The sequence below is a fragment of the Nipponia nippon genome, unplaced genomic scaffold (genome assembly GCF_047370975.1).
Source record: "Nipponia nippon isolate SJK-2023a ecotype South Korea unplaced genomic scaffold, ASM4737097v1 scaffold_28, whole genome shotgun sequence".
Classification (NCBI taxonomy): domain Eukaryota; kingdom Metazoa; phylum Chordata; class Aves; order Pelecaniformes; family Threskiornithidae; genus Nipponia; species Nipponia nippon.
The window spans coordinates 6,478,846-6,502,086 of record NW_028262345.1 but is presented as its reverse complement, the minus strand read 5'-3'; the positions used below and the strand labels follow the sequence as shown (position 1 = coordinate 6,502,086).

Below are 23,241 nucleotides of genomic sequence, written 5' to 3'. Positions count from 1 at the left end.
AGGTTAATCCCTAGGATAATGTATATCCAGGGACAGACTCCACCTGACCCTATTTACTAATGGCTGGGGCTGAGAGTATACCCTGAAGCCTAAGGATTTATCTGTCTTCTAAAGCTCCCTTGTATATATTAATTTCCTTAATTCTATCAAGCATTCACTGGCATAACTTTTGCTAAGAGGTCTACAAGTTCCAAAATCTAAAGATGATTGTTGAACACAGATACGTCTTTTTTTCTTGTTGTAACAAAACAACAACAAGAAAAAAAAAAAATCAAGATGTTGACTTGGCTTTATCACTGGAACGTTAACAACTTCACACAACTGAAAGAACACTTCCAATTCAATTCTTCTGTGAAACCCAAGGATCCAACTAAGCCTTAAAGCCAGAACAGTAAATTTAAATGTTTCTCTTAACATAACAGTTTCCTACTTCAACTACCCTTCCCTGCCCCTCTCTGTTAGAACTATAATTTTTATCACAAAAAACGAGAAGGAATATTAATGCAACCATTCCTGGAATACAGAACACAAGCAAGATGCTGTTAGACTGTAAAACTTGAATGCCGACATGAATAAAGCACTGTTTATCACTAATGTGTTAAAATAGTGCTTTATAGGAGGTTTTCTGTAGGGCAGATAGAGATGACCCTTTGAACCCATCGACATTTAGCTAGAAGAATTTTTAACAGAACCTGTGTCCTGTCTGCTCAGCCAGTTCAAGGAATAAAATACCAACTAAATGAATCCCAAGTGAAGAATTCATTTCTGTTTATGTGATATTTAATATTACTTTTCCTACCAAGGTCAATTCCTGTATTAGTCTTATAAAGCAAATTCTTCCAACTTACTCTTTTTCTTCAAAACTTGGCATAACCAGCAATCATATCTACGACCTGCTGATGCCTTTTAGCAGGGCAGGTGACCAGCCAAAAGCCATCAGCCATTAAGATAAGAGAGTTCTGTAGGCAATAGCATAAATTGAATATTCACCTCGTATTTTGTAACCAGAGATGAAAGAGAGAGAAGAAAGTTATTTCTCACTAGCATTGAGTGGAGAATTATTAGCCAACCATTCAGCACAGCAGTTATTTGAGCGTATAGTAACAAGTTACTCACCTTGCAGTCCTAGGATGGCTCCGCTGTCAACATACTGGGGAGCACACCAAACCTCTGGGTCTATTCTAATGCTTTCCTCTCTCTGTATGTGCATCTCTGAGCCACTCACTCACATCCAAATCAACTCCACCACATCTTACTGAAATCAATCAGATGTCAGTGCAATACAGACTTCACCATCTCACTTCCAATCCGTTTCAATTCTCTGACTGTAAAATGGGGGCTGTATTGTCTTTTTCTTAGCTTGTCTTGCTAGTTTACAGTGTAACTGGGGACAGTCTTTCTCTGCATCTCTGTAACACACACACACACACCTTGCACACAGCAGCTATCAGGGCTAATGCAGTTAAGTTTACCACATTTAGCTACTACTTACAATGTTTGTACACCGACTGTAGCGTAGGAACTACCCACTGAAAGAAAGCAGGGAGGGAAGGGCTGAAGAAGAATGCTCAGCTGCAGTGTTCTGCCCAAGTTAGCTGCAGTGATCCGTGAGGGCAAAACCTTTGGGGCACCTGAGGATTCCTGCTGAATACCTTTCCTTCCACACCCCCTTCTACTTTCCAGGGCATGAAATAATAGCATAAGAAAAACACCACTGTTACGTAATACATAACAGCAGAACAGAAAATGCAGAAGGAATAAGATAAATGTCCTCTGAGAGTACAAGAAGAATGAAAACGTCCTCAAACTGAAAAAACGCCAGACACACACAAAGTAATCAATGTAGAGGCTTGCTGAAAGAATAAACCTAAGTATCATTGTATTGCCGTGATTAAAAATAGCAAAAGATAATGTACCACTAAAAACCCTTTTGGAATCTTTGTTACCATTATTAATTGCTCTTTACTATAAAAAGTCCCCAGGGAACAGCGAGATGTGCAAGTGTCTCAATCTCCCAGATAAAATATCCTGCCTTTTATCTCCATCATCAAGAGCCAATAGTTGTTTTTACAGCTGAAGTCCCAGTACCACATTTCCTAATCTTACCCAGATCCACAGCTATGCAAATTATCACCAGCAACATGAGTCAAAAATTACACAGGTCAGTCTCTATCCATCCGATTCTTGCATTCATTTCAGACTGAGAAACAGCTGAGCAGGAAGGTGCAAAAAGAGCCTTCCAGAGACTAGGGATGAAGGGTGTAACAGTCTCTCACAAAGCTTTGAGGATGACGTACTACATAAAAACTAAATGGATACAATAAAGTTGTCAGGGTGATCAATAATTCCCATCACGAATCTGCTCCGAAAGCCACAACTGCAGTAGTTAGCATGTCCAGGCAGCTAACTGAGCCCTCCCTGCCTTAAGGCCAGGTCTTCTGGTCTGTGCAGTTTCTACTTCCCACCCAGAAACTATGTCATATGACCTACACGCCTCCGTGGATGTTTCCAGTGATGTACAAAGAGAGAAGGGATCTATCTCAGAGGGAGTTGTGAGGATAAATACATGGAAGCAATTACTCTATCACCAAAACGATAATAGACAAATAACTAAAACAAGTGTGGGAGATCTTTGTGCAAGAGCTATAATTTCACCATAGTCTACATCTAGCACTAGGAAGCCTTTTGATCTACCACATAAACAAATAACCTTGCTAGATGTTAGCTGCAAAGGATGGACAAAAATCCTGCCCAAAGGACTGCCCTGCACCACTGTAATACCAGAAAAAGCCACACTGGAGTTCTCTGCTGAGGATCCTACGCTAATTGCTATGTTCACACCTAAGTTTTTTGTGCTAATTGGTGGAGGTGAAAAGGGGAAGCATCAAAAACCTTAATTCTGCTTCCCATGATGCTTTTTTACTCAAGTTAAACCAAACAAGAGTAAGCCTGTTTTAAAGTTAAGAGTTAAAGACTTGCCTTCTACTGCAAGATAAAGCAGATATATAGAGATATATTTGTCAGAGACTCAGACAAATGTAATGCAAGTACCACACGTGAAGATTAAATACTGTAAGCATCATCTTCCCTGGGTGTTGCAATTCTAGTCCTTGAGACCATTTACTTAAAAAGGAACTTTAACAGTACACTACAAAACTTACATTGGTACAACACAATGTTGCCAGTCAGCAAAATGTAGTCAGGCTCTTGTCTGCATACATGTGAAGACAGGCAGTAAGAAGACTAGCATTGGTAGAAGGTTCTGGATGTGCTTAAGAACACGTGTAAAACCGGAACACCTTATTTCCAACAACTTCCATCTGGAAATGGAACAAGGCATGTTCCTCAATATCTACAGTCCTTTGGTTATTTGCAAGGTCCTTCTCATCCCAAAAAAAACACAGTTTGGGTCTAAAGGCTTCTATCAACAATGTTTATCACTTGTAAACTGCTTCTGACAGGAATGACATGTCTGTAAGTGCCACCTCCTACCCAGGTCCACTAAGCTTACTCCTTTACCTGTATTTCACAATGACAAGGAATTAAAAAAATTCAGCTTATCCTCACATGAGCTTCATTATTTTCTCTTACATTCCCATACAGATTCACACAGTCCTACACTTCAATCTCCTCATCCATCTTTCAGGGTAGCAACAAGAGCTAAGTATGGGCTCCACCATGCTAACTTAACCAGGATGCCAGTGAAGTTTTCATGGTCACTGCTTTGGAATCCAGAAGGAAGCAAGACAGACCTCAGCCATTTCAGCTGCACAGGACACAGGCAGATGGCATTCATTCCATTTCAGCTGCCACAAAAGCAACGAAAATGCACCTGTCTAAACCAATCCCATGACTGGGGAAAAAAGAAAAAAAGGAAAAGCAAACAAAAACAAACCCCAAACCAAAAACCAAACAACCACCAAACACAACAAACAAACAACAAACCTGGATATGACAAATACATTCCTAAGTGTAGACAGACATGCATTTCCTGTTGTGCGTTAATCACCATTCCGTTAAGTATCCCAACCCACCTTCTCCCTGAGAAAACTTGGCCATAATCAAACTGCCCTATCAAGACACACCAATGACTCATCCAGCAGAGCAAGTCATCTGACAGGAGACAAGTGAAATAACTGCATCAGATGAAGCTATAAAATCTCAGTGTTCTGCAGTCACTCACACATATCTGGGCTTCTCAGTTTACTAACCAACCAAATAAATACTGTAAGAATAACTGAGAACAAATATCATCTTTGGAGAAGGTTGTGAAGATTGGTTAACTACAGCTTTCACCCTTAACTAATGCAGCACATTTGCACAGTAGCACAATAATAAGGCTCAGCTCATAGGGCTACAGACTAGTATTTGGTTGTTTTTAAACATTGAAAGCAATCTATCTGAACCAAGAGCAAAAGAGAGTGCAGTACAGTCCACATCTTTTATTGTTCTGATTAGAAGTATTACCATCATTAGAAATTTCCAGGCCTAAGCAGCAATCTCTGCAGAGAATCTATTCTACTCAGTTCTCTACTATGTGTAAGGTTAACTGGGCAGTTAAGCGCAGCAGCTGCCTCCCACTGAGAATCACTGAATGAGAGCGTCTCCACTACACGCATACAATACATCAGTAAGGACCAAATAATAATCTCTTCAGAAAAGTTTTCAGAAACATACAGCATATAAAATGCACTTCATTGTGGGCACCAGAAATTATTTTAGCAGAAACCAAAGAAGTTATTTAAACATTTTCCTTCGAAGGAGAAATTAAGGGGAAGAAAAAAAATCTACTTCCTTTATTTGTTTGAATGAACAGTAAAAGGTAAATGCAATTACTTACTTATTTTTCATTTTAAAACAAACAAAAAATCTCTAATCAGTAGTATATAATTATAACTACTAAAGCTCATCCACTACTGAAATGCAGTGTGCTAATTAGTGGGCTGCCACTGTTCTGCATCACCGACGGGCCGGATGACTTCTCTTCAAGCACTGCTACGGAACGAGAAGTGTGATCTGCCTTAGGCAGCACCATCCTGAACAAGCCACGAGAGGGAGTGTGTAACCTGTGGCACAGCAGAGCCTCTGCCTGGACTGCTGCGACAGACGTGGGCTTTGTTAGAACTGAAGGTGTAAAAAGGCTGGGGAAAACTGTGGGGCAAGGTAAGGCCAGAAAGGAGCTAGAAAGCAGAAAGAGCAAATCTAGGTTGTAGAAGAAAATCTTGACGGGATGAGCAATGCCCCAGAAGTTCTTTCTGTTACTGAGACAGTACCAAAAAAAAAAAAATCAAAACCACAATCCATGCCAATAACACATGCTGGAGGTGACTGGTTCCTTCAACAAAGCTCTTAAGCTATAATAAATGTCTCTCGCCCCTCATATCTACTGTTGCAGCTGTGTGATGCACTTCTTAGAGCTTGCAAGTACAATTAATTAAATGTCTCTGGACCTTTCTGTTTTAAGAGGCCCTAGCATCACAATGCATGTCCTGTTACAATCGAGAGGATGCTGCAAGCTCCACAAACCCTACTGAAACAAAAAGAGCCATAGTAACATTTGCCTCAAGAGCATGGAATGTACAGTGTTCCCAATCGTTAGATCAGAATTCAACTCATCTAGCTTAGCACCACAATTTGCTATTTTGTATTTCCTGTGAAGTATTTTTATTTTATGCCAGTCTTAAAGAATAGGTTTTCAGAGACTTGGCAGAAAACTATTACAGAAACATCAGTGCCAATAACGTATCAAGAAAAAAATTCCCATGGAAAGGAAAATGTGTATTCAGACATCCTCCCCTCATCCCTTGCCCACCAAGCACATGAAATAATCCTTTGTCGCTGCCCATGAAAACTAGGACTCATGCCAATTTCCTGGATTACACCTAGAAAGATTATATATAGAGAGGTTGTTTTTTCCTCCTAAACCCACAGATTTTAAGGTCAGAAAGGACCACTATGCTTATCTCCTCCTTTGAAGGATCTAAGAAGGAGGAAAGGCAAAATCTGTCATGAATGGCTTAGTTCAGCCACAACATCATTAATTGTGGCTAGTCTGTATCTAATGTGCAAAGGTACAGTAATTTGGTGTAATTTGGTGCAATCAGCGATTACCTGTGTACTTCTGAGCCAAAGGGGGACAAAAAAACCCCAACAAATCCAAAGCTGCACATCCCCTTGATTATTAGAATCAGCAAACACTTCATCTGAGAGGGGAACACTTAATATCAGTTTCACAAATGGCTGCTGCTGCTTTCCAGCACTGCTCTTTTTTCCTGGTGTGTGGATGGTGCCTCAGCCACCTGTTTCTCAAGCACATCCCTGATTCCTTCAGACACTGAGACACCCGAGTAACATGTCATAAATCACCCTGACAATAGCAGCCTTGCTTCCATTTTATTTCACGCACACAAGCTACCTGCTCACAGATTGTGCCATTTGAATACCGAATGACAGAAGAAAAAAAAAAAAACAAAACTGCCTTAAACCTAATTTCCTTGTGCCTACAAGTCAGCTCTCTGTATTACAAAGGGATCTCATTCACGATTATACCATCACGCTTCCAAGTCCTTGCAAACTAGGATCAGAGTTGATATGACACAGACTGTAAGTAAAGACAGTAAAGCATTTCCTTAAATATCTGCATGGTGTAAAGCTGTACAGTACTTAAAGCATACGCAGTTGTTACTTGGGCGAACTCCTGGGTTTCATTCAATGTTACTGCCATGCAACCAGTAGCAGCTGCTTTCACCTCTGTGCATCAGGGTTTCATCCAATTACACCTGCAAATTTCAATCTGGCACAAGGCCTGGACTGCTCCTTCTACAGAAGTGCTCCAGTGTCCTTTCAGAAATGCTCTCTGCTCCCAAAGTGACCTGTTTCAGTAGTTAAGCTTCTACCTGTTATGCTTCGTTTATCTAATGAAACCTTAGATTCTAGATCACAAGTTCACTGGTGGTGAAATGAGCAGGAGCCTACTTGTTTTCTAAAATGACAATATGACAACGTCACCAATATTTCATTTGGACTGCCCGCCATTTGGGGAAAGGTACGTGGCCAGAATGCCTTTCTGCACTCTGGAATGAGGAAACACGAAGAGTCTCTTCAACGTCCAGGCTGTTTCCACCCATTCCATTCCTTATTCTCTTTTCACTTCTTCTCAATCCATTGCAACCCTGCCCTCTTTTGCTCCAACAGAAATCAAGTTCTCCAAAAGCATAATCTGTTATTTTTATTGTATGTTCACGTAACACTTCATATAGTAAGATCCTAATCCTTGCATAGCATGGATTTCTAAGCAAAAAATCAAAGCTCAGGATGGTAACAGACTTGAAAGCATCCATCTCCTGGGAGTCCAAGTATAAACACATACCATCCATTACAAACACACATCAAGGCATTATCACTGCAGTCAAGGACAAGCATACTTTCCACTATAATTCAGACAGGGGTTTGTCTCAGTGAGACAACAGAAGGTTAATAGCCATGGAAGGGCAAAGAAGGACCTTATGTTCCCATTTTCCACTGTTTCAAGATGCCTTCACGTGGAAGGAAGAACTGACATCAAAGCTAATTCAGTATAACGGAAAAGTAACATTAATTTGCTCCCACTGAAAACAACAAGTTTGAGATGCTCAATTCCATCAGACTGCCTTAAAAATTTGAATGTAAGATATCAGGGTCCACAAACTTTCCTTCTCATCCCATTTGTGACTGGTTCCACTACAATTAATCACAGTTATATTATGGATTTTCTGTTATAAAACTAGAAAAATTGAAAAAATAAGTCATAGCTGGTACAGTGCTGCCTCCAGTCTGTGACTTTCATATGAAAGCAAGGCAAACAAAGTTTCATATTCCTCCTAGAATAATCTTATTATCTTATGCCTTAAACTATACCACTTCATTTTTGAACTTCTGAAGAGGTGAAAAATGTTCCATTAAAACTCCCACCTGATCTGCTTGGGTATACCTTAAGAACAGGCATTTCAAGAAGTTCAATATCAGACAAGTAACCTGTAGGTTTCATCTGTCGAAACAGGATTGAACCTGTGCTGGAGGCTACTGCACTGAACATTGCATGGGCTTAAAGAGATCCATTGCTGCTTGGTTTCCCAGGACTGCAGCTATGCAATGTACTCTCCTACAGCTCATTTTTCAAACAGCATTCAGGGCATAAATAACAATCCATATTCTTAGTAGAAAAAAAGAAAGTGAGAGGAAAAAATGCAGTATCTCTCATCCCTCCTTAGACGCTCCCTTCTCATTATGAAGATACAGAAAGGGAGGGAGGGGAAACTGGCAGCAGACAACTGCTGGGACTCGCCTCCCGATCTGCACTACACAACTGCTCCTGCCTGCCACTTTTGCATTTTTTTCCCCACGTGTTTTATTAGAAACAGATGGGGCCCCTGGCTAGTATATTATCAAGTCCCCCTACACAGCTGCACAACTCTGAAATTGCAGAAATAGCAATCTCCTGAATAAATTTCTCCTGCCACTAACAACTGCTTTCTTTGCTGTAATGAAGACCATAGTGGGCCTGGAAAGCTTTCTTCCAGCGTCAGGAGCCATGGATGGGTTTATTTTGAGCCACAATGTATTTCTGTATTCCACAATGAAATTCTATGAGCATGTGCCAGATGACTCTCCCCTCCCCAGAAGTCACAGGGAAAAGCAGCTAGTACAGTCTGCAAGAAGCATGAAGACAATGCAGACCAGAGAAGTAAAGTAATAAGCATTTCTTATGCAAGAGTCATGTGATGGAAAGAAAAACATGTCCACTAATCCTAAATTGCTTCTGTTCTGCTTGGGTCAATCCAATAAGAAGCCTATACCCAAACCAGAAGTTTCCAAAGCAGGAAGTAAAGCTGCAGTGATTTTCACCAACAGCAATGGGTGCTTAAAGCTCATCAGCAAGTACTCTCTGCATAGTGGCCTTATCTTGGACGTAGTGACTCCAATAACGCCAGAGCAGATTTTTGTCAAAAACTGGAAACAGATCTACATTTGCAATACCAGAAAAAACAGGGCAGGGGGGAGCAGGTGGAACTATAGCACTACATTCGCTGTTGTATCTGCCTATTAATTTTTTGCTATGATCATAAACATAGGTGAGGCCCTTTGTTCACTCTATAGATGCCATTCAGAGAGTCTAAGCGCTGCTTTGGACCACACCACAAACCAACAAAATGCCTTCTAATTTCCTGATAGGAAAACTATCCCAATTCTTCCAGACAAATAAAACTCGGTCACTAACTCATCATTACCAAGAGATATTTTTGGTTTTGAAGCCTTCTTTCCTGTACCCATAGGGAAAGCATTCAAAATTTGCCCTTAGGAAGCAGCAGATGTGATACTAATGCAGATGCCTTGGTCCTTCAAAAATCAAATTGCACATTTCAAATTCTGCCCTGCTTAGCATCACTCTGCATAAATGAAATTCACTGTGGCTCCTCAGTAGATCAGGCAACAACCAGGGAAGTCACTGGCAAGTGAAAACTTTCCAGAAGCCTGCTTATTTGTGCAGAACATATCTTGGAAATGAAATTTTTAACACCAAGTTCAACTTGTAGGCAAGCTACCTTCTGAATATGAGGTAGGTTTCAGTGTGACCCAAAACTAAAGGCTAAATATTAGGTGAATAAATCTGCAATCCCTAGTCCTGTCCTTCAGTGACTCTTCCCCATACTACCCAATAAAACAAGGAAACTGATGATGGTTCTGTATTCAAAAAAATTTGGCCATTGTGCTTTCATGAATGCACAAGCAACCATCTAAGTGTTATCTTTCATGTTTAGTAGTTCTCTCATATCAATAGGTACTAGAGGCTGGCAGAAAGGAACCTCGAAGGAAGAGCTTAGCAAGGTTCTACACCACTACCTGCTCAACCTCAATAATCCTTCGGCATGCAGCAAACCTTTTTAGCTGATAGCTCTTTGCTGTCCTGGGCATTAACAACATGCTAGGAACCAAACCTCATATGAACACCCGATTCTCACCACTGATTTGCAGACTGCCAGTCCACAATTCCACGGAGCCTCAGTTTGAATGTACAGGTTCTCTTTTCCCAGCCTATGCTCTTAGGGTTATTTATGATTACTTATTCAGCATCAGGATTGCAAGCCTCCCTTACAGATGACACACACTGAAAGATATCTTAAAGAATGAATGATGTGAAATACTAACAGATGTAGTTGGCTTCTCTGACACCCCAGATCAGCGCAGGGGCATAGGCAGGAGCAGAAGGTGACTTTCAAACAATGGCTGTAGTGCTTTATACACTTATCTAAGATCCCTAAAGACAGCTGCTAGCTCAGATTTCCATACAGACATCTCTAGCACACTCAAGTGAGAACTAGAAGGAGGAGCCAGATAATACCTGATCCACATTTGCATGTCAGCAGGCTTTGTCTGGCAGCTCAGCCAGCTGGTGTCTAGGTGGACACAGCAAGTCTCTAACAGCAGGATGTCCAATGCCAGCAGGGTCCTTGTTTCCCTGACAAGAGAACAGATTTTGATCCTCAGAACAAGCCATACTTGCCTATCTTGGTGCGTAGTATGTTTTCCAGATATGTAAATTACTAACCTAAACCCTTGGAGCCTACTCACGCTGTCTCCCCCTGCACCAATACTATTTCAGATATAAAACAAAGCTTTGCTGGAGCCCCTGGAAATTACCTGCATCACACAGCAGAAATCAGTAATACATAGCAGACAATGCAATTATGTTCTGAAAGTTAAGACTGTGCAAACTATACGTGCGCTACAAAAGCTGGGCTGCCTTATTTTCACTGCAGATCTGTCCCCTATGATCTAGAAGTGCTGTGAGGCCCCAGATTCAACCTGGTTACTGAAGTCCAGTCTTTTTTTGAAATATCCACAGAATCATTTCTCTTTTTCCTTTCTTTGCTTTTCTCTCATGTGTGATCTATGCTCTTTCATCTCTAAGGAGAAAAGGTAGTGCAGGGAAATCTTAACTATCCAATGCTGAAAACGATTCCACAGTAACAACCAACCAACCTTAAAAAAAAGGCAAACCAGTGTGTGCAAACAACGAGTGAAGGGAGTGGAGGGAATTCTCACAAAGAAACACACACCATTTAGGAGCTTACAACAGGAAATATGTCTGAAAATAATGAAACAAAACCTTCACAGAATCTTCTTACGGATAATGCTAACTAGCATTCTTAATATTATAACATCAAATTACTTATTCCCCTGTGTGCGTGACAGAAGCGTTAATGCAAACTGCAGCCACAGAAATGACTAACGGATTTGCTTTCAGGGCCCTTCCCTTCACAGCGCACAACAAAGGCAGTAAAACAACTCATGCTTCATGCAAGCATGTATTAAGCCAGAGACTCAGGTAACTGAATGATCTGCCCTATGAAGAAAAGCATGAAAAAGAAAAGAGGTCTCATTGGGATGTTAACGAATGCAGCATCATTAACACTAAATTACTGGCTGCAAACTTAAACACAGAATGTAAGTAGACTTTGAACCAAGCCAAGCGAGCTAATGGTTGCATCAAACAACGAGGTCAACCATTCGACTGCCCCAATTATTAAACGGGGAATTCTTGTTGTTATAGGATGGCATTAAAAGGAATTTACTGTCGCTTTTATGTTTTACATTCACTCTTGGAATGCTACAGTTATCCATACTATTTAGCATGCTGAGTTTACAGCCACAAAGGATGTTTTGTTTCTGGTAAAGTGAAGGATAAGACAGACAAGGACAGATAAAAATAAGAGGAAGAAAAAGAGACAGAAGCTGACAAAGCAATGCAACTGTAATGCTGCATTGAAGGGAGCATCACACTGAAGATTTGAGTGGAAAAACTTCTTAAAACAATGGCAAGCGCCATACACCACTAAGCAAAAGAATTACATTGCCAAGGGTAATGCCATTACTTTTCAGTACGTTTATACCGTATGCCAAGCATAATAAATAGGAACAAGCCAGAAAGACATTTTCAGTCAGACCCTCTGTGTTGTCTCTGTGCTGCACTACCACACCATGTTTCACAACAGCGTTCTGCAAAAAAACCTGCATTTTCATCTTTTACTTTGAAGCTAATACAGCTAAAGGCTGGATAAAATTTCAGAAAAATAATGTAATGCTCCAGATTGGGTACTGGATCCAATATAAACCTGGTAATGATTAAAGGAAAGAAGAGGAATCAATTGCTTCTTCCCCACTCCAGTTCTGGGCTTTTTTTCAGGCAGCACTTTTTTTATTGCACAAGTTCCTTTACTTTACCAAGATGGATTTGTACACTTTCTGCAATAAAACAGCTTCCATGAGAGGCACCTATGCAATTTTTTTTTTTACAGACTAATCAGTAAAGACAGTCACAAATTAAACAAGGTCTAACTGGAATACTCTATTGCATTCTCACTGTAGACTGGTAGCCAGCCCGGCCTTCCTCAACCACATAATCACCAGTTGGTAGAGAAAAGACAGATCCTACAGAAGGAAAAAGGAAAAAGAAGAAGAAGGAAAAACGGGGGGAAGAAAGGAAACTCCAAAATAGGAATTGAGTTCCAGAGACCATAGCAGCCTGTGAGTTGTATTCTCCTCCTGTCACCACCAATGCTTAGGAAACCCTGCTGGCTACCTGTGTGACATGTTTTCAGCAGTGCTCACCACGAATAGGGATGTCATTCATGACAGTGCAATAGTTTATGGCAACCATCACATGCCTGCTGAGGGAGTTCGTCAGCAAGATCCTAGTTCAGTTCACCTTGTGCTTTGGTCTTGAAATATTTCCAAGAGGGAAACCTCAGAGGGACAGGGAAGGCTGTGCAGCCCTGACTCCCTCACTCTCTTTGCAATAAGATGTAATACCATGTTTCATGCGAAAAAGATTCCTGGGCTTTCCACAGTAACCACCTGTTGGAAGAAACATTCTGAGAGGAGGAGGAGGCGGCGGCAGCAGAGGGAGCGATGAAAGTGGAAGAAGCCCCATATTGCGCGATACGCTACAAGCTTCCTGCCAAATTCCCCTATAAAAAGATTTTCCTGCAAGAAGTCCAACAGGATCCAATATCAATATGTGTTTTAGTTAGCAGCCTTACAGAATAAGCTAGATCTTGTGCTATACTCAGTGCTTTTCGGCATCCCCTGCATTGCAGGGTTTCTTCTGTGGTTAACCCAACAGCGTCCTCATGAAAAAATAAAGGCTTATGGGGTTTTGTGTGTTCAGCACAACAAGAAAAAAAAGAGCAGGGGCCCCTTGATTTAAACAGCATTCTCTATGAAATGCTACCCTAAACAATATCTGTTAAAGAAAATTTTAAAATCTCTAGCTACAAAGTAAAACTCTGAATATGCTCTATTTAAGTCCACAATTAAATGCCACAAGGATACGTACAAAATTACAGCAAAGAGACAAGGACAGCAGGTGCACGTCAAAAATGCAACAGAGGGAAGGATGGAAACAAGCAATGGGAGAACCGAGTTGCATATCCCCTTGTCTTGGTAGATAAAGGTCTACTAAGCAGCTCTGTGCTCTTGAATATCTTTCCCATGGTAATAGAAATGGCTTGGGCAACTGAGCTGAGACATACATCCTGAATTTTAGGAAGAAAAAGTATTATTTCCTAAAAATGCTGAGCAGCAAGTTGTGGCAGTCATCATTTCAGAGTCTGTCCACAACCCTCTAATGCTGACTGGGCCTTTCTACTCCATGTCCTCCACCATCACTTGAGACAAGAAAATCTAAAATAAATCTAGGTAATAGCCAACTAAAAAAAAAAATCTGTCCCCATTCTTCAGTTGATGAAAAGCAAAAGACTTCAGTATCTAGGGGAAAGAAAACCAAACAGGCAAACCAAAACTATCTACTCCTTTAATTGCACCCAGTATATGACACCAGCCCATCCCTCACACATACAGCAGTGTGTTAGCATAACTAAAGCACCCATAGGAGGCACAAAAAAAACCCCAAAAAACCAAACCAAAACAAAAAAGCTAGCTGTAAATGAGAGCACTCAGGCACTCAGGTCACTGCAGTAAATCACAGCCCTTAATTTCATGTGAAAGAAGGGAATGTTAGACTACCATAGGATACTCAAAGAGTCCTTTGTTAGGATGGAGGCCTGTGCATAAATATGTTTCAGAAGCCTAGAGAAAGGAAGTTTAGAAAGGAAAATTCCTCTGGATTTTTTTTGCCTTATTTTATCACCTTTCAGAGAGTGAAGAAGCTGAAAATCAAGCAGAGATAGAACTGACAATTAACCTATTAGCACACACGAGTAACCATTTTATTTGTGCTATTTCAGTGGCAAAGAGCTTCTCCAAAGAGCCCTGTTACACCTTTGAAGTCACAAGAACATAGAAGAAGCAAAATAAAAGCACAAACCAGAAATAATTGTTTTTATTAATACTTCAGATCATACAATCACCAGTGATATGGATCAATACAGCTAAAAACCCCTGCCCACGCTATTCCACCAGATAAATCTCATAATTAGTCAAACACAACAGTTGCTTACTGCACTTCTGTAATATCTTCGGTTGCCAATTATTGCCTCCTCCCACCCCCATCTCAGAACTGATATTTTACAGTGGTTTTTATAGCACTACAGATCTTGTCTTGCATAGGAACTGTTACTCTTAGTAAGACTATGTTAGAAATTTCCATGTGAATGCCTGTGGTAAATTGGGGAATGCTACCAAAGATCATCAGACAGCGCTGTTGTAGAAAGTGACTTTTCTCTTGACACTTGATCGTAAGCTTCCCATTACTTAATTGAGAATGTCCCAAAAGGTCATATGTCACCAAAGGCTACGCGAAGCACCACAGCTTGAATTTCCCCAAGATTAGTGCCATATTCTCCATGGAACCACAACCATTGACATAGTCTTGGAAAAAAAACCTTTCAGATCAAAACAGTCAAAAAGCCAGGGGCATTAGAATGGAGCTGAAAGAAATTACTTAAAACCCCACAGCAAAATGACACATCAGAAATAAGTGGACAGACCATTAAAATAAATGGTGTGCGTTTACAGCCAATTAATGCAAGCGGTTGAGAGGGGAAAACAATCTCCTGAACAATGATTATGCTGCGTGCAGAACTGATAATGTGCTTTCCTTCTATCAAGAATTCTGACGAAGACAGCCATGTGCGCTGTCTCCACTGCACTATTCCAAAGTGGATTTCACATCTGACAGCTTTTTTCTCTTTCCCTAAAAATGCATATTTGTGTGGGAATGGGAACATTTCTAATAAGAAATGAATTACCCTGTTCTCTGACACAACATGCTGGGGTCTATAATTAAAGACCTTCAAAATGGGTGCAGCAGTTTTCTAAAACTGAATCCCACATTAATTATACCCTCCCAAGACGATCCTGCATTGTTATGTGTTATAAATGGAATGGTTATCAGCACATGATGTGACTGGTCGTTAAATCACGTGAGAATCAAGTAGCTGAACTTGTATTCCATAGGCACATGCTCTGCACTTCTTCCCAAAGGAAAAGAGAGCATGCTCAGACAGCAGTCAAACATTTTATCATAAGCCTAGATTGTCTGTTAGCGGACATGTCAGACTGCAAGTCAGGCAACAACGATATTGTCAGATATGCTGCTAAATGCTAGTGTTAGCCGTTTGATACAGCAATGCTTTCCCAGCTGTGAACTGTTTGCCTCTAGGAAACCTTTAGCCCTTAAGCTACCCTAACTGCCTGCTGCTTCAGGAATGAATTCCACTGTCAAGCCCTAAGACTCATAGCATGAAGTTAAACAAATGTTTGCTCCGTTAAAAGGGCAGCATCTGCAGAGGACAAGTAGCATCTTTCTGAATTCCAACCATTTCCCTGCTTGCCCAAGGATCAGAAACAACACAGTGGGTGCAGGGGTAAAAGTCCATCTAAGCTTTTTATAAGCACCCGAGATGTACACAGGCCCTTTTCACATACTTCACCCACTGCAACTCCTTTTCTCTTTAACAAAAAACACCAGCAGTACGTGTTAGTGTATGAAGAACTAGAATACGGTAGTTATCTCTACAGAATCAAGGAGCTCCTTTTGCTTCAATGAAGACTGCAGCTCTGAAAGACCATCACCAGTCCAGGGTGAATTCCTCAGAGCAAGCGTCAGGTAGTGTCACAAGTCAGTTTCTTGACATTGTGGGGTTGGGAGTGAAATCTTCTAGCAGGGCAAGTTAAAAAACAGGATTGCTGTGACTGCAGTGTGTGGCCTTGAGGCAGAAAGCAAACAGAAACAATAACCTGACTCAGACAGCAGGTCCCAGCCAGCCTCTGGAATGCCCTTGTCTGGGAGATGGATCAGAATTGCAGAGATGCTGGATCGCATTGGAAGAAATCCATCCCAAAACCATCGGACAGATTTTCTCAGTCTAGCAATACTCTAGCAAGAAACATACAAGTAAACAGGTGACACTGGTCCAAGCTCCTTAAGTCTTTGCACGCTCGTTAGGTGTTAAACTCCAGAGATTTACGAAAATGGAAGTGGTTCTATAGCCAGACAGTTTTTGGGTATGGTTTATAAGACATGTCCTAAGAAAACTGGCAAACCACCCATTTTTAACAGAAGTTTGAGTTGAACCTTCTGTGGCCTAATTGTTCATTCACTAGTTAACAAAGAAAACGCCAAACAGGGAGAGCTTCAGAGCTCTTCTCAGTATATAAGCAATGCGTAATGCAGGGAAAAGTGTTTGCCTCTGGACTTCACCCCAGATAAGAAAGAGGAAAAGAAGTGTATTCTCCCCTCACCAAAAAATGCAAGCACTAAACCTTCTCACAGCAGGCTTTTTGAGAAGTGAAACCTAAACCATTCCAGTGTAGATCTAAGGAAATCTCCCCTCTTATCAACTTTCTAGTAAAAACAGCCTTGCAAGAAAGCCAGCTGATTCCTCCATCATACGACATAAATAAAAGAATGCAAGCCATGTTTGTAAGTCTTTGTTGAGTGAAGGAACACAGCAATGTATACTCATTTAGGATATCGTTGAGGAGAAGCAGAGAAAAGAACAGGTCCTTAAATAGAGATCACCAGGTTATACATGCCAAGAAACTTGTGAATATTTAACTCCAGGATGAAAAAAATCTAAATAGCGAGCTGCACACTTAAAGTGTCTCCTCTTCCAAATCCTCTATTTGATTAACACTTCTCACTGTCTTTCAACCCCTCCTTCCTTGCCCTCAGAACAGAAAAAATCTCCCATTTCATCAGCTCTCTTGAAATGATTCTTAACCAGATCTCCTTCATTAACTTCAGTACAATGCTTCGGATATGAAGGCACATTTCCAAAAAGTAAGGTACTTAATAGTATTACCATAGGTCGATGTTATGACCAAAGCAGAATTAGCCCCATTCTGCTCTTCCCCAGAGGCATCACCATTACACTGTTTATTTCCCATTTCACAAAGAAATTAAAAAGCCTCAGGGATCCAGGAGAACAACAGTTGGAAGCACATTTCTAATCACTACATGAACTGTTTACCACAATGTTCAAGTTGAGAGTCAAATTTGAAAAGTCTATGCAGAAGAAAGTTAAGCCAAGATTTGCCCAGGAAAGAAAATGCACAGAGAGCTTATTAAAATGAGACGGCTAAAGTAAATGGTTTTTTGTAAGCGACTGAGAATAGCAAACAGAACAAGGAAATTGCATAGCAGATTCCTTAACAGTCCTGAAGAACTTGTTAAACTGAAAACATCACGCCATTCATTTCACTGGAAACACAGACTAAAGGGCTGTGACACACATCTGTGCTCTCCAGACTTAAGGAGTTAACATGAAGCAAATAGAGCAAATGTATTAGCTGAAATTCTCATCATCAAGGTCCCATGTGCCTTCAACAAGCTGGAAGGTGCAAACACGTCCATTACAATGGCTCCAAACATAGCGCACTGTAACTCAGTCACATTGGAGCCAAAAGACACTGTTCGCTGGAGACAAGCCAGGCTGGAATCAGTAGTGTTTACAGACATCCAAGAGACAGAGCAACATCCTGAACTGCGGTCTGAAACATACCACTACATAGAAACACTAATAAAAGAGTCTGTGTGCCATTTCAGTTCCATTAAAGGACAAGCGGTGCCATCTCTGTCACTCAGAGATTAAGTCCTGCCTTTAATGAAAGTAATTTTCACCATTGCCCATTCTGTGCTCACCGAGAGCTCAGGAAGGTTCGCTGAAAGAATACTGTGTTATGGAATGTAGCGCTATGCTGTGTAAAACAGGATGGAAAAACTCCATTTCCCTACTAATTTCCCTTATTTCCTAATATTTTTCCTCATGCCTCACATAGCAATGTTTTTTCTAAGGACCTGTTAGGTGATGGACTGTGACAGACCATCTGCAGTGCTGAAAGAGGCCGAGTGAGAATCTTCACAACAGCATGTGAGAGACTGTATTTTACTGTTTCCAAGATGTTGAATCTACAAGAGTATCCTGAGGATCCAATCACCCATTTAATAATTTCAAACCAACTCCGGAAGACTTTAACTTCCATCATTGGTTGGAATCTTTCCAGGCTTCCAAAGTCTTTTGCGGAGAGCCTAATTTTCCTTGCACAGCATTAAAATCTACATAAATTTTCTAAAGAGAAAAAAAAAAAGCTCTCACTTCATTTGCAGTTTAGTTTCTGAAGAAAGAAGCCTGAAAGAGCCAAACTTGCAGACTTTACTCATACTTATGAGTTGGATTTAATACGCATCCTTGAGAAGGCAGATGCCCCATCGTGCCTCAACTTAAAAACAGTAAGAATGTAACCACAATAAAAAGATGCCATGATGTTACTCAACTAATTATTAGCGGAACATTTCAGCTGGAGAAATCAGTCCCTCTTCCATACGATTCCTCTAAACGAATGCTTTCTTTACTTGATCAAAAGCAATGCTGATATGCAACATACAGAGAACAGAGTATCAATATTGCACTTATTTGCTTAAAAATAAGCATTTAATCAGTTGCCCAAAGTTAAGAGGGCTTCTGGTCACTTGATGTTTACTTACCAACATGTTCCATCAGACAGCAAGTTTAAATCAATACGTTAATCGTTAGGGTACCAGTACAGGGTTGATAGAAAAAGAGAAGCAAATTAATTGGTTGTTGTCCTTCTTTCAATCTGCTTTACATTTCTTTTTCTTTTTGTCAGTTATCAAGGCACCCTAATGTAACAGAGAGTTCAGATCAATAGCAAGTCATTGACAGATTGCCTGTCTCCATCTAAACAATTACAGAGCAGGGCCCTCATTATGGAAGAGGACATAATACCTGCTGCTGTTATTACTGAGCTTCATTCATACATTCAGCCAATAAAACATGACAGTGAAGTGGCCTCATATCTCCAAATATGGAATGAAGAATTGTATACTTCCTTAATGAAAGTCAAAAACATGCTGTGATGTCCCTTTCAATCCCAAGGAAAGGCCACCTCCATATTCATCATTCTTCCCTTGTTTATGATCAGCTATGTCAAAGTTAATCAAAGCTAGAGCATAAGACATAATATACAGTGAGTCACAACATTTCTGTTGAATTATCAACAACTGCATTTCATAATAGAGTAACAGCTAGACTTTCATGATCAAATTAGTCTTTGAGGATGTTAACTCAGAATGAAGAATCATGACGAAAAGCTTAATTTTGAAATATCAACAATACACATTAAATGTATTTATTATAAACAGCTCTCAGTTTACAGGATATTATGCAACTGACGACAGTCCCTATCTGAGGTTGCAAAGAATGTTAATGGTTTTTACTTAGTATAGACAGATGAGGACTGCTTTGTATTGTAACATAGTTCAATGTATGCAGAATCATTTTCTACCTGTGCTATGAAATAACAGTCTGGTGTCCTCCTAATAAGGCATTGCAAACTTGTGGAACCTGTAACTGATCAAATTCTCACCAAAAGCAGATTCAGTGCCATGAAGTCATGGGTCTATGTACTATGTGTGAATAAGCACAAAAAACAAACAAACAAAAATACCAACAAGCTTAGAAAGAGCAAGGACTAAAAACCAAGCATTACCTTACTGTAAATGTAGTGATTTGGCAGAAATAGAAGAGAATGGGAAGTGAAAGGCTGGCCTACTTAAACAATAAAATCAGAACTAACAGCGTTATCAATGAGCAGTCAGAACCAATCTGCAGAACACAGATTCTTGCTGTACAAACCCATCACGCTTAGCTGTAACAGTGGACAGACCATTAAACACATTTGCGTCTCAAAACTAACACCTACCCTCAATCACACAAAAACAATGAAGAAATCTATATGTGAATGGCAGCCAACTCTTGTAGATAAGAGAACTAGAACTGATATAATTCCAGATCCAAAATTGTGCTTTCAGTAAGAAGCAAAATTGGAACTCAACTGTTGAGTATGCTGAAGAGAGATCTGGACCAAGTTTGTTAATGGAATTAAAACAATGTTAATTTATTCTATAAAATGCAAAAATCCTGTTCCTTATAAACATTCAGAGGGATGAATGGACAGCTGGACAGACAGTCAGAAAAAAGAAATTGAGGCTAGACATACGGTAGGGAACAGTCTTTCAGAAGTCCACAGGGAATGGATTATACATGGCTTCAACGGTCTAATCCACTTTACTTTCAACAGGTCCCATATAAACAAAGCTAGAATGCATGTTAAATAAAAGCTCCATGAAATTTTAATGAAAAGCAATATGCAGTTACAGAAACTAATCTTCTAAATGGAATCATTTCACAAGTGGCAAATTTCACAAAGCCAGAGACAGTTTGAAATAGAAGTCATGAAATAACCTTATCTAATGAACGGGAGCAGAGCCGGCTATTTCTATATAAGCAAGCATTCAGACACGTAGTGATATTGCACTGAATTTTTAAGACTCACATTACTAGCTGTGTGTAAGTGCAAAGGAACAAGACATGTTGGGAGGACCTGGACTTCCCACCGTAAGAGGAAATCATGTTGAGTAGGTATACAGTTCCAAAAGAAACAAAAAGGTGACTGACAGATCAAACACACAGTCAAGCCAGCAGAGACTTCAAGGCAAATCAGAATTATATTACACCTCCTCTAAGTTCTGATATATTTTGCAAATTCTATCATATGACAGAAATATGTCTTGAACTACTTCAGCTAACTGGTAAGATCTGACTCAACAATACAAATCTGAAAGGAAAGGCAAACACTGCCCCTTTATTCCGCCTGCATTCTCAAATGAACATAACCAGTCTGTAGGAAGTCCATCATTTAAGTAATTGCTCTATGTTAAAGACAGATTTCTTCGGGATTATGTAATTCCTAAGAATAGCAGACTCTGTCTTTAAAACAATAGATAGTGAAGATAAACACCTGTTTAAATGCAGAAAGTTGAAATATCTCTTTCCTAAATGCAGAAGCTCTACCTGGGGATTCCACTATGAGTATACCCCACCCTATGTATAAACACCACCCCACAGGTGTTTAAAACATTATTTCCAGTACTTTTCCTTTAACATGTTCTATTTATCTATACTGAACTGTAGCATTTTACATTTTAACAACAAACATTGAATCTGACCATCCTTTTCAGATAACAATATCTGAAGATAGCATGAGGATTGTTTCTAGGGTAAAACAGTACAAAACAGAGTATGTTTTTCTAGACCAGATTACTGAAACTATGAAGCTGTTCTGAACTCTGCCACTGACATTCTGCTTCACCTTGGGCAAAGCGCTGAACATTTTTGTGTTTCTCCTATGGTTCTTTAGCTTGACTTGTTATTTTTATATATCCTTTAAGTTAGTGACAAGTTCAACAGGGCATCAGTCTTGCCAGCATATTGGCGATTACCGTCATACAAGTAATTGTAATTATTAACAAAAACAGGAGACATACCACAGTGACACAAAGAATCCCGTGTCCCTCAGCTTTCAAGTATATCTCTATACACTGCCATTTCCTTGATTAGGGAAACGAACACACAAAAACTAAATCTTGCTGCATTTCTGACAAGTCATCAATAAAAATAAAATTTACTTACGTCAAAGTCACTAGGCATTTATAAAAATTTAGAAGCAGCTATTCAAAGGGCTGTGTGCCAGCACTGTTAGAAACCAACAGATACCAGAATAGGTTCTGCCACAAGGTAAAACAGGATTAGGAAAAAACCTCAGTCTTATTTTCAGGACTCTGCTACTTCTGATGACTGTATCCACCTCTATCAGTAGAAAGAACCACCACATAAACAGTTATTAGTTGGGACTGGAAAACATGATCTCAAGAGGTCCCTTTCAACCTAGATGATTCTGTATTAATGCTTTATACTTTCTCTCAAATTTTATTTTCGTTTATAGGGACAGGGTGTATTTAGTCATTAAGCTTGCTAATATCTACTTTCCAGCATTTCTCTACCCTTACCTGTATATAGAGACAGCCAGAGCTTACCTCCACATACATTTCATTTCTTTACCCCTTAAAAGGGAAAAAAGACTGCTTTTCAAGATGGCTGTACCGTGGTCCAGGCTGATAAAGGAACAACAGGCCTCATGACTGAACACGAGCCCATGGACGTAACAGCCCCTGGACCATGAACAAGAACATGAAACTAGTTTAAACCAGATTTTCAGAGACCTCTGTCGTGGTTTAACCCCAGCTGGCACCAAAGCACCACCCAGCTTACTCCCCCAGGTGGGATGGGGGAGAGAATCAGAAGAGTAAAAGTGAGAAAACTCATGGGTTGAGACAAAAACAGTTTAATGGGTAAAGCAAAAGCCGCACGTGTAAGCAAAGCAAAACAAAACAAGGAATTCATTCACTCCTTCCCATCGGCAGGCAGGTGGTCAGCCATCAGGAAAGCAGGGCTCCATCACGCATAATGGTGACTTGAGAAGACAAAACACCGTGACTCCGAACATCCCCCACGTCCTTCTCCTTCCCTCTAGTTTTATTGCTGAGCCTGCTGTCATATGGTGCGGGATATCCCTTTGGTCAGCTGGGGTCAGCTGTCCCAGCTGTGTTCTCTCCCAACTTCTTGAGCACCCCCAGCCCACTCGCTGGCAGGGTGGTGTGAGGAACAGAAAAGGCCTCGACTCTGTGTAAGCACTGCTCAGCAGCAACTAAAACATCCCCGTGTCATCAACACTATTTTCAGTACAAATCCAAAACATAGCCCCATACAAGCTGCTATGAAGAAAATTAACTCTATCCCAGACAAAACCAGCACAACCCCAAAGTACAAAAAAGGATGCATATACTTCTGGTTTGACTAGCAGCCAACTACTTCACAC

General features: G+C 40.3%; 1 protein-coding gene across 6 annotated transcripts in view; it reads right to left on the bottom strand.

Moving 5' to 3' along the window:
• Window positions 1-23,241, bottom strand: part of NCAM1 (neural cell adhesion molecule 1) — a 147,431-nt gene that overhangs the window by 91,820 nt on the left and 32,370 nt on the right. The gene's annotated exons all lie outside the window — the stretch shown is intronic.